The sequence below is a fragment of the Anopheles darlingi genome, chromosome 2, assembly GCF_943734745.1.
Source record: "Anopheles darlingi chromosome 2, idAnoDarlMG_H_01, whole genome shotgun sequence".
Classification (NCBI taxonomy): Eukaryota; Metazoa; Arthropoda; class Insecta; order Diptera; family Culicidae; genus Anopheles; species Anopheles darlingi.
The window spans coordinates 45,355,038-45,368,271 of NC_064874.1; the positions used below are offsets into that span (position 1 = coordinate 45,355,038).

At 48.5% G+C, this 13,234-nt stretch overlaps 1 protein-coding gene across 1 annotated transcript in view; it reads right to left on the reverse strand.

Moving 5' to 3' along the window:
* LOC125949229 (uncharacterized) overlaps positions 1-13,234 on the reverse strand; it is a 148,304-nt gene that overhangs the window by 65,826 nt on the left and 69,244 nt on the right. The gene's annotated exons all lie outside the window — the stretch shown is intronic.

Consider the following 13,234-nt stretch of genomic DNA (forward strand, 5'->3'; position numbering starts at 1 on the left):
GGACCCGAATGCCGTCAAAAGGTTGGTCGAGCGGTCCTGGATTCGTGATTTACTTGCGCGGTACGCGGTGGCCACGAACCAGAGGCACAGACGGTTCTGCTTCGATAACCGAAACGTCGTCGAACCGGAGAACCGGAACCGGAGCTCCTTTTCATCCGTTTCACTCTTACGGTCGGCTGTTCGATTGGGGGTTCGCTTCATAAATAATCATTAAGCCGCCGTCGCAGATCGAGCGCCGTCGTCGTCGTCGTATGCATATTTTAGGGCAGCGAAAACCCTTCTCCTTCGTTATCATGCAGCCCAAAAACGTTTGCTGCCGGTGTGTGCAGTCGAGTGTGAAACTTGTGGCACGCACTCCGAATGGAGCTCCCTGTCCAGAATAGCAGAAAATAAATATAAGGCCGCGGCCGGTGCCATCGATATCGGCGCAGGCGAAAGCGTCGAGGGAAGAAAAATTGACAGGAAATTAGCATTTCCAGAACCCTGCCCCTGAAAATCCCCCCTCGCATAAACGGGGCCGATCATTGATGCGGAGGCCTTTGGAACCCCCCTTTTCCCTTTCGTTCCCCTTCTACCACGGTCCCAAACACGGTCCCGCCGAATATGCCGAATGCATATGTAACTCATGAATCGTAAAAGCGGAACGACGACGACGACGAATGGGCATGGGAGAATGGGATCTCGATCGGATCGGACACCAAACACTCGGAGCTTGTTGTCGGTGGCGTCGTGACATCGCACCAAACAGCGACGAGGGAGGATGGTCGCAACAAGCGCTCCCCTTTTCGTTGCTCCGAATGCCGTCAATGTTGCCTGGGGAAGGATTATCGGTAGCATGTTAAACCCCCCGGACTCCACAAACCGGAAAAGGGGGTGCGCACGCGTGTGTGCGTGTGTGGGGCCAGTGGAGACGCATACCCGTATCGCGGAAGTATCATCAATTGATTGAATCGAGAGGACATGCACAAAACGTTGGAAAAAAGGGGTGCGCGTCCCTTTTTTCGGTGGCCCCAGAGCAAGAGAGAGAGGTAAGTAGGGAAAGAGATCGAAGGAGTGTTCCATGTTGGGCCAGAACAAGGCTTAACATCGAGACCGGAGGAACAGAGAAAACATGGTGAAGGACAGAGGGAAAATGATGCCGAGTACAGCAGCGAACCCAGCGGTGGTGGTGGTGGTCGTGATCCGTCCGGTAAATCCGTTTGCTTCATGCTGTACACATATGCACGTATATGTACTCTGTCAGCAAAGCCGCTTAACCGGGACCGCTAAACGGAGTCGCTCCCGAGCCGCTCTGTCCGCCTGGAGCCAGCAAGTAACGTCGCGTAAGTAACACACTTTCCACTGTCGATGGTGGCGTGCACCGAGCAGGATTGATGATTCCGTAGCTCGCTCACAGAGAGACACCGAACCGGTTGCGGAAAGCGTTTCCGTCGGTGCCGGTTCTCTTCCCGCGGGAAATGGTACCCCTTCGGTGATGTAGTTTTAATGTTTATGATTTCTGTAAAACTTGTCGCTCCGATCGGGGAACTAATATTTTACGCAAGAAATGAAGGATAGCAGCCAATAACGCTGCAATATGAAGGCACTGATCAATAGATCCGGTGGATTCATTTTGTACAACAGCGATAACATGGGAAATGGGAAATTATTACCTTGTGCTGGAGCAACAAGGACGTTTCGGGATGAATTATGTTGATGGTGCACGGTGTATCGGGTTATGTTTCTATAGAAGGATGGATGAACACAATATTCAATCAATTCTCCTCTCCATGTTGTCGATAAATGATACAAGTATTAGTTTAATAATATGCACATTCGACAATGTAATATATTTACTTCTCTCTTAGAACAAAGCCATTGTTTGAAAAGGTTGTTTAATCAATGGTGGGAAAATTTAGGAATTTTAGGCATTAGATTTAGATTTTTCAATCAAACTATCAATAAATTGAAACTTTATATGTTTTTGCTGAAACAAAAACCCTCTGTACTCGGAGTTTTAATCATGTGCGATCCACAGATGCAGAATTTCTGATACATTTCATATTACGATGCTGCAACACTTTATAAAGCATGGAACAGTTAATACTTGGCCGCACAAAATAGGTCATATCTCCACCAAAAAATTACGTTTAATGAAAAGAAAGGTGTCATTTTGTAGGTTTTCTTATTGTTTTTAATAAGAAATATTGATGCAAATTATTCATTGGTTTTTTAATATGACTTTTTAAACTTTTACTTTGACATCATCCAAAAATGTTTGCACAGTACTATAGATCACATCATTTGCCCTTTTGTTGCACATCACCCTCATTTCATTTGGTTTTTATACATTCCTGATGTACTTTTTAAGTTTCCTTGTGATAATCGTCCAATAGAAATCGATGAAACGAAAATCCAGACATTTTTGTGGATTGATAGTTTTCCCTATGAAATCCATCTATTTGAATCAAATCATCATCTAATGGGCAAATTCATCTCCGTAAATAAATCAAACCCTTTCTTAACCATTCCCTTTATGATTGGCAAAGTAAATTTTTTGCCCGGTATTTTTCGAAACGCATTTTTACGTTTGTTGCACCGTCCATCCGAATGCACGTTCAACCAAACAAACAAGTGTTGCAAACACTTATTCATACAGCTTCCCTGCACGGATTTGGCCAATCAAGCTGCGCTCTAGGGCCCTATTTGGCTATTTTCTAGCTTTTATGACCTTAAAATTTTTTTAAAAAATATTTCCCGAACTGTTATGTCGACTGTCGTAATTTTTTGTTAGTGGAATCACGGTGAGAGATCCCATGTTTGTTGATTCACTTTTCTCTGCAGAATCGGACATTTGTTACACTTTTTTGGCTGTTTTATTTTGCTCAAATCAAGGCAAAAGTCCCACAATAACGTTTACATATGAGTTTGAAAAAATACCACTAAATAAACAGACTACAATGATTGAAACGCTGTGAACGGAATGGCAAAGTGACCACTAGGCGCGCTGCAATGATTTAAAAAAGCGGACAAATATTAACTGTTCCATGCTTTAGTAAGAATAACCTCTTTCTTACGCCTCTTAGGAATGAATAAAATCTTACGATCCAGTATCAATTATTCTTTAATCAAGTCGTAAGACTGTACTTGTGTATGTTGTTTACTGGCGCAGATCATAGAAGCAAAGGGATCGATTTTTATTGTCTCTGATTAAACATGAACAGTGTCAAGCCAAGCGCTTTTTATTTTAATTTCGAAACGCTAAACTATCAATTCTGAGGCTTATTGATAGTCATAGTGAAAGTAAGAAGCGTGTTTAAAAGTATGCCATATGCCTAAAATGTTAAAAATTAACATTATAAAGGTTCCACTACGATTGCGATATCGCCACATTGTAACTGATAATTTATATGTGGCTCCGATTCAAGATAAGGTGGCTACAGCTGAAAGATGCAGCAAATATTCTGCGCAACCTTTAACAAATTTCATTCTCCTTTCCGTTAAAAAGTATTATCACTTCCGGTTGAAAGCCATACCCAAAAATTCCTCCCTCCCGTCCACCGGCAACGGTTTCCATGTGACTCATACACTCGAAGCTGTCACACAGCACCAACAACAGGCGAAGACAGTGACTCAATTGCGAAGCGGCGCTTATGCAAGTACGGCGTACCCTCCGGTTTGGTTTGGTTCTGGCATTTCTCAAACCACTCACAAACCCGGAACCTCAGAAACCCGGAACGCCACATAGATACCACAGGCAAATTTATTCGAATTGGATCCAGCAGCAGCACGCAGCAACCGCTGCCTAGTTTCCGAGTTGGCCCAAATCTTTCTTTGTCTTGTCTGTCTCAACCAGAAACAACTGTGAAAACTCTGCATGTGTGCATGTGTGTGTGCGCGCGCGTGTGTGTGTGTGTGTGGCAAAGTCAAGACGAGCGTAACACGCACAGAGCTTGGCACAAGAGGCCGTGTGCCAGTGTCTGGTGTGCTGCTTTTGAGCTGGATGGCGCACAAGGCAACACATACGAGCACTGGCGGAACGACAGGGTTAGAGGCAGAAGCCGGAAAGGATGAATGCAGAAGTCAGCAGTTTCGGTTCGGCGTATCAGTGGTATGGGATTTCCTCAGAATATATGTATGTGTGCGTGTGTGTGCGTGCGGTTCCTTCTCCGTTCCACTTTCGTTGTCTCCCCGGTTAGGAGGAGGTTAGGCGGCAACAATGCGAAAGCTGTCCATTTCCCACACGCATTGACACTCCAAAGGCAGGAGGCAGAGACGTACTCGAGGCAAAAGCCATCGAAAAGTTCAAGCAGCACTCGAAGGGGTGGTTTGGCTTTTATCGAGCGTCCACCCCACACCATTCCTCGGCATCTTTTGCCTTCGCAGAATACTAGCACAAGCCCCGAGGGTTGGCGAGGCATAAGCGCTTCTCACTCACTTACTCACTCACTCACTCACTCACTCACTTTCACACAAAATGCTCTAAAACGATTGAATGACAAAGTTAATTCCGTTCGTCCGTGAAAAGGTGAAGGATAGTTATGCAAACCCGTAAAGATTCGCGACCGAGAGTCGGCGACTGGGCGCCTCCATCTGTTCCTCACCCTTCCCTTGAACCGCGCGGGAAAGATGTTTAAACTGGCGCGCTGTTGCCACCAAAATACGGATCGGCATTCGCCAAAACACACAACACCATTGCTACTACCGCTGCTGCTACGGCTACTTCGATGGTCGGGGGAATTGAATTATTGACAGCATCCGTCGTTGCGCCAGGGGTTACTAGACCAGGGTGCGCGCCTCGGAAAAGGGCCATACATTTTAATGATATTTGATTTAGCTTCGAGCCCACTCCTTTGCCTGCATGCGCCACACAACCAACCGACCCCACAACCAGCCCACCAGGGAGGGAACGCAGATGGGATTCATTAATTTTCCGCGCTACAGCGAACGCTCCGGGAGCACCATACGGTGCCAGAAAGAGAGAGTAGGCGAGAGAGTTACCAGGCCGTGCCAGTGTGTGTGTATGTGTGACTTGGCAGGCTCATAATTCACATTCGGCGGCATCGCGGCAATGTTGCGAGCGAGGCCGCTTTTTTAACTCCGAAAATCAAATTTATCTTCAATTTTCCGCCTCTGTATTGCTGGTGCAAAATCAATCAACTTTCAATGTGAAGGTGTAGAGCTGAGCTGAAAGAGAAAAAAAAGCTCTGCAGTTATCTTATTTTTTTTTTATTTTCACCGGCTTGCTCTCTGTTTTTCTCTCTCTGTCTCTCTCTCACTCTCTCTCTCTCTTTCTCTCTAAAGCGCTACTGTTCGTATGCAAAATGGTTTCATGGAACAGTTGGAACAATAAAACGCGCGAACACGACGACACCGACAGTTGGTGCCGTCGCAACACCGAACACTGACAGAATAATCTTGTAATAATACGGAACGATAGGAAACGGACAACAGAACGGACATGTTCCGTGAAATCCACGCACCGTTCCCGCGATGGTTCGACTGACTGTAACATGTATTTATTCTTCTTTGCCCGCTGGCCTCTCGCCGCGGACTGTGACTATGTTGCTCCGGTATTTGCATATGTCATGTTATTAATTGGTTATTGTAACAATCGATCCTTCGTAGTGCACTGACGACCCTAACGCGACCGGCCAGCGCGAATGAGGGTCAGGCGGTCAAGGAAGGGTGGTCGCAGAGGGCGATTAATTGAATTTTCCCCTTAATGAATTTGCAGCCACCGTGTCCCACCTAGGTTGTATGTGTGCCGTTTGGTGTGCGCTGTATTGGCTTATCAGTGGCCTGTTACCGGACATTCGGAGGTTGGATCCTCGTGGGTTTTTCTTTTTCTGTGGAAACGAATTGAACATTGTAACTGTTCGGTGCGGAGTCTTCTGTTCCGTACCACGGTCAACATTAGGCCCCCGGGAAACGCGTAGCGAATGGGCAGCGAGTGCCGCAACACACATTCACTTAAAGCTCTGTTTTGTTTCAGTGTGGTGGTGGTAGTGCTAGAGGGCTTTAATCGCTTCGCAAGTAAATGCGCTCAGCACGAACTATAATTAAATCCACGTTTCGTTCCGCGGAAGTCCTTTCGTCCTCGTTCTCTTTTTTTCCTTCTCTCTCTCTCTCTCGTTGCTCCTCGCGCACACGGCACGCGCCATGTTTGTCATGTAAACTTGGAAAAGAAAAATCATTTTTAATTAAATTAAGTGCCGAACGTGAGCGAGCTGTGGCCTGAGCTGCTGTCAAAGAGTCAAGTAGGCCAAGCCGTGCGCACCAGCCTGCTTTGCAGACACACACACACCACACACCGCACGTAGCGGCTATGTGTGCACCACCCACCGGAACTGCTCACATATTTCCGCCCGCTGGGCATTTGTTTTTCTGTATTTGATTTTCCCTATTTGCTGGCAAATAAATCCCCACCCCGGAGGGGGGGAGGAAGTAATGCCCAACCCACCGAAAACTGCATCCTCGTGGCACGTGAGGCGGAAAATATTGTTCGCTCGCACCCCACGGAAGGGTGTGTGAGGAGAGGACCGTTAATTACCGAAGCATATTTTACGACATTTTTTAACGTTCCAGGCAGCAGGCAGGAGGTACCATCAATAGCGCAGTAGCTCGAGCTTGGAAATGGAGAAACTTCTCCAAAAAACCAAAAAAAAGGAAAACGAAAACGCAATGCGAGCGTTTCTCACACACACACACACAGAGACCGCACACAGATGGTGCTGCGTCCCCCGGAGCAGAGCGCACCAAGAGCCAAGAGAAAATAAGTTTTTCCTCCATTCCTTTCCCTCTCTTTTCCGGGAGTTTTTGGTTTGGTTAGCTTGTTCCCTTCTCAGCCCAAAAAAAAAAACCACAGCACGTTCCGCCGGTGGCCCCACGACCGGCAAAGCACACGCTCATCTTCCGGCGCACTGGCGGCTGCTGCATAATAGAAGATTTACAAACTTTGGTCACCGCCGGTTTTCTACCCGAAACGGAACACGGACAGCGAAGGGATGGGTGGTGTGCTTTCTGGCTCGATCTGAAAATGATGATAAAATTTATCACCCTCCGAGCAGCAGCAGCGGCACCGGCACCGGCATCGACACCGGGTACTAACAGGAGGCAACGTTAGCCAGTAGCAGCCTTCCTGCGGCCAGCGACGCACCGAAATTCGACACATGCGCCGCGACGTGGTCGGTGGTTGTCGGTTGCCCATGTTTCAATGTTTTCCAAGATAAATTTCACTCGACAAGTGCCGAAAATAAATGTTCCCCTCGCGCCCACGGTGTCGTTGGTGGGTGATCAGGGTGTGGTGGGTGGCACAAACCCCCCACTCTACACCCGCACCCCGGGTGATGGTTCCCCGGGAGAGTTATAAAGCAGCAACGAGCGGTAGCGGACACCTTCTCGCGCGACACTTCGGTCCCTGGGCCCAGCGATGGCCTCCAAATTTATCGATAGTAATAATGGCCGCTGGTGGGCAACAGCTGACGCCCGTAAAACCGGGACCCGGGGCTCTCGAAACTCTCGAAACGAAATGATCCCGATTCACCTGCTTCGGTGGCTTCGTGTCCCTTCGAAGTACTTTCCGACCATCTGAGTACTAATGTGACGAGCGCGCACACACACACACACGTATAGGCTGACAGGTGATGGAATGGTCCCCCCATCCCCGAATGCCACGCATTTCATCATCATCTTCGTACATTCGGGCAATACCATCAGCATAGCGAGTGAACAGTGCTGCAACTTTTGAAATGAAATATGCTGCTTGTGGGATAGTTTTCGTTTTGTTTCTTCCTCGTTTTTTTTTTCATTTTTCGAACCAAGGGCCTGGTAAACTTGAAATGTGTTTCGCCCCGGATTCCGGAGTGTTTGCAATCCTATTTCCTCGCTCGGAAACGTTACTTTCTCTCTCTGGTGCGCTCGTGTTTCAAAAGGATTCTCGCTTCTTCACTCAGTGAAAACGGCCACGAAACGCGCCAAAGGAAGCGCTTTTCGCGGAGAGCAACGAAACCGTAACCGGAAAACAATCTTCAACGTCATCGTCGTCGTCGTCGTCGTCGCCGGTTGTTTACTGAAGCCCGTGCCGTGCCGAGAGAGACGTCGGTGATAGTGATGGCTGTAACTAAAATTGAAAAAGATGATTCAAACGAAACACTATTCCCATCCATCCAATTTGCATTCCTTTGCGCTCGCGAAATCAGATGCACGATCCCCCTCCCGGGTGGCTTCTCTGCCACTGGTTGTCTCGTTCCTCTAAGCGGCGATCCTTTTACCACGGCATGGCGCACGGCTTCGGCACAGCAATTGAATGAATGTACATTCCATTCCATTTCGTTCCGTTCCGTTCCATTCCACTTCAAATTATGCCTCACTCACTGACTGAATCCATATTTACGTCCGCAAATAGCACCGGAACCTCGAATGCAAATTTGTGCGTCGCGTGTCACGTTGGTGGTGCGTTGGTGGTGAAGGCTTTCATTTTTGGCGGGACCAAAATAGCACTGAGCCCCCCCCGCCGCAGATGATTTGAACGCTAAAACCGTTCGCTAATCGATCCTCAAGCACCAGCACAGAAACAACGAAGCTTTTCTTAACGTCAATCTGGTTCAAAAAGCGAACCGAACCGAACGTGGCCGTCCGCACGAATCGTTGCCTCGAGTTTGATAACATTCTTTATGCGCACCGCCTCTCTCCCGAAAAGCCTGGCGGATGCCACTTCAAACTGAAATTCCATTAAATGTTTGTCTTTCAACCGCCATCCTTTTTCTACTTTTCCTCCTTTTCCTTCCAGTGATCCAGCCGCGAGTTGCACGTTAAGCCTTTCGCCTGCTTCGACCTGCTTGGAGCTGCTGCTGCCCGAAGAAGGACGCGAGAAGTTTGTTCAGCTTCGGTAAGTATTCCTCTTAACGTCATTCACCGAGCACAACGGAGGAGGCGATGTCCCTCGCCATCACCACCACCATCATGGCCGCGCGCAAAAGCGAAAAACACGAATCATCAATCCCTCATCGCTTGAAAGGTTCCGACACTCCACACTCCGCTTGTTGATGCTGTTGCTGGCTGGCTGGTTGGCTAGCTTCCTGAAAACTGTCATCTTCGTTCTTCGTTCGCACACACCAGCAGCCACTACTTCTACTAGTGCCACGTAGAATGATGTAAAATGGGGTTTTGATAAAACGCTTTCGCGCGAATCTTTCCAATGTTCGTGACTTTTGCCTCCGTTTCTTGCTCCAGTCTTTGCTGACAGGCTTCAGCAGCACTCTGCGCTTGTTTTTCCTCTTTGTGCATCAACGGAGCCAGTGCCCATTATTGTTGCTACGATGCATAAGCTTATGCCGCGGTCGCAGTAGCCTTCGCCTTCGCCGTCGCCATCGTCCCTTCTTGATGAGTGAACAGAAACATTCTTCACGGCACTAAATCAAAGCGGATGAAATGCAATAAAGTGAAGCATATCCAAAAAGGGAGGATATGCAAATGCCGTGCAATTCATAATGGCAACTCATTGAAATGTTGAGTGCGAGAGCGCATTCTTTCCGATGCGATGGAGTTCGCTTTGAACTAACGCTCAACGCTCAACGATCATCGCATTCAAGGGCGAGTCAAAGCATCAAGGACTCTCTCGCTCTCTGGCGCATTTATCAATATACAACGCATAAAGCATAAATCCTCGCGATAAGCAGCGGAGTGAGTGAGCAACAAGGGAACTAGCTAGCGTGCGCGGCCGGGAGGACCGAGGTGACGTATCATTTCATAAAACATATTTTACCACTTAGACTCGTCTATCGTCGCCCTCCCTGCCGGGGCGCACGCTTTTGGAGTGGTGCGAAAAGGATCATAAACAAAGTTTATCAGGCAATTTCTTTCGTTGCCTGCGTCTGCAAACTCTTTTCTGCTTGTTCTTCTTCTGCTTCTGCTTCTTCTGGTGCCTTCTGGACCACTCCTCGATAGCACAGCCCCGTGATGGGCGATGGTGTAGTTTTGGAAAAACTGTTTTCTTTGCTATCGCAAGTCGAGTTGTCACACAAAGGACACACAAAGGGCGAGTGGCACGCCAGAATCAGAAGTGAAACATTAATGTAACCGTAAGTTTTTGGCTTGTCTAGACGGGCAATAATTCTTGGTGGCGGCGGCGGCGGCGGCGGCGTCGGTTTCGGTTTCCACTCTCTAACTTTGTAAACAATGAACTCCGCAGCAGGCAAGAACGAAACAAAGCTCGGCGACTCCGGTGGCCAAATTGGTTTAATCAGTTCCTTTGTCATGGACCACATTGAGGTTTAAGAGGTGGATAAGCACGATGCAAACCGCAGCGCGGTGCATCCACGGAAAGGTAACAGTCGTTGTATCGCTCACTGTTCTTTTTTCCTCGTGAATGGCAGACAACAAAGTTACAACACACACACACAGCCCGATACCGACCTAGCGGGACCATAAATTGCGGATTATGCTCACATTCCAACCAAACCAAACGCTGCTACTAGCTCTGTGCACCGTTCCCGGACTCCGCGGTACGGTACGGTACAGCATATACATATTTACATAAACTGTCCTGCACTCACGGCGCAGCAGTCCATTCCGGCTGCTAAAGTGCGATACCACTACCACTAAAGAGACAGCATGCAAAAGGACATCGCATGTCCAAAATGTGACCCCAACTGGAGGCTGACCGCGCTGGCATCCAGACTATGCTACATCCACGACACAGAGACAGAGAGGAAGAGAGATATATTGAAAGAAAGAACAACGAAATCGATTTCCACTGAACCAAACTCTCGAACACATTCCGGCGGACAGGTCAACAGACACACGTGTGTATACACATGTCAAGCCGGACAGACAGTTATTTCTGCTGCTGTTGTTGCTGCTGCAATGGTCTTTGTAGTTCCCAAAAATCGGCACAAATTGACCATGGCTCGATGGTTAGCTCGTTGCGTCGATGTCATTGTGCAGTAAATGGACATTATCGTCCGAGATCGAGGTCCAGTTGTTTTGGTGTTTCGATGAACAGCAAACAAGCCAAAACACAAAAAAGGGAAAATTCAGATTCCGCCACCTAGAGCGAGATAAAGAGAAACACTGAGTTTGACAGCAAGCAAGACAGGAATGGAAATGCCAACTAGATCGTGTTCCAGGATAGTTTTGAGTTCGAGTCCGCCTCCGGAGCACTCTGGCGTACTCGGCTGCAGTACTACGCTCGGTGGTCTCGGTCAGCGCTTGGTCGGTCGTGCATTCCGTGGGAAATTGAGATCGAGTACTTCGAGTAACTCGAGTATCCTTGCTCCTGGTGGTAACCCTGCAGCTTGATTAGAACGCAGACTATCGGCTGCCGTCCTCCCTTTTGATGACCCATTTCTCAAAAACTCTCGAGTGTGTTAAATTGGTCACTGCTCCTCCTTTGGTTGGTTGGAATTTTCCCCATTTTCCCAGGATGTGGTGCGTTATGACACTCTGGCCTGGTTGGCAAGCACTGTCCGCTTGGGGAGACTAGTGATCGACAACGAGAACGGCTTTGTCCTTTTTGGGGGGAGACATTTTTGGCATAAATTCCAGGGCAAGGCCGTTGGCAAGGATTTATTCTGCAGCGTACAAGGAATAGCTGGCCATGCCGGCGGCCATGGTATCCATGGTGTGTTGTGCAAGGCTGTCCGTTTACTGTGTTACGATGATAAATACACGCACATACACGCTTTCGAGAGAGTCAAGCAGTATGGTGGTGGTGATGGTGGTGGTAGTGGTGCCGATAATCCGCTTTACTGCGTGCCGTCCATCGTTTGGTATCGCCTTTTTCCCCCTTCCGATGCTTGGAACCTTGCTGGGGACCGTGAAGTGTGTGGGAAAGGCGAGAGAACCGCTCTCTTCCAATCACTTAGAGGAGCTTTTGGCAAGTCCACCACCACTCGACCGCCGGTCCTTTCTTCTTCCAACCAACCAAACAATTGGCCACCAACTGCTGCAAGGCTCAGTGGTACTACTACACTCACTGCTGACAAGCACTGATCCGCACAAAGAGAGGATGAGGGAAGGGGGAATTGAATTTTCCAAAGCGTTGCAGCAAGAACGCGAAGCAAACTTTCCGAATTGACGCAACAAGAACAAGTGGAAGCGAAGGAAGAAGAGCAGATCGCCCAGAAGACAAATCGCTCTCTACTTTGGCCCACTGTCGAGTGGATGGAGCATCCCATCCCATCCCATGGTGCTGTGCTGCGGAATGCATGCAATCTCTGCCAGTACCACCATCCGGATCCGGAGCTGGCTGGCTGGCTGGCTGGTACTACTTTGGACACCTTGACGGATGGGGAATTCCCCGTTCGTGATTTGCGTGATTTTCCCATCGGAGACGCAACTGCGCGCGCATCTTTTCGATTTTCGTTTCGATCGATACGACCCAAAAAAGGGATCCTGTGGGTTGCTGGCTCCATGGCCGATGGCCAGACGCGAAAGTTCTAAGCCAATACACGGGTACATGGATCCATCCACCATCAATCCATCATTCTCTCTCACAGTGTATGTGTTAGGTTTCATTAGAACCTCCATGGGGGATGGATTTCAAAATTCAAATGAATATCGTCGAACGGAGCATCCATTTTGACCCTTCCATTTGTCTCATTTGGGTTCTGCTTTTGGGAAGCTGTCCTCCTATTGCCAGATGCAAGAGCCAGAAACAACTATTAATCAACATGGCCGCGTGGCCACGTGAGACTGCGGCCATCTTTCGCCAAGAAGACGGGACCCCATCTGGCTGGCTGGTTCCGTTCCGTTCCGTCATCAGTCAGTCCGGCAATAAGGTCATCATCTCATCAACGATTCCAGTCAGGTGTCACCACCACCATCATCTTCGTCGTCGTCATCGTCGTCGACACCGGCTGCTGCGATCTTGTGGATTTTCGTAGAAATGATTTTCCCTTAGCCTAAAGTTCCTTGTTCGTCCGAGGCGTGGCCGTCAAGCCACAAAAGTCCTTCGTAAGTTTCTCTTCAACCTTCGCCCCGGGGGTGCATGACGATGCTTACAGAAGTTACAGAAGGTTGTAACGTCGTCGTCATCATCATCGACGCCGTGCTGGGGAGGTTGGTTTGTTGGTGGAAAACAAAATCGATCAAGCGGAAAAAATCATTAAATTAATCCCTTCATCCCCGGGGACCAGATCCCCTGCCCGGGGGGTGGAGAATTTAAATCTGGCCAGTTTTACGGTCCACCGGAAGTTGGAGCACCCCTATATTCAAGAACTCTGTGCTGGTCTGGGATGTAGAACAGCACTTC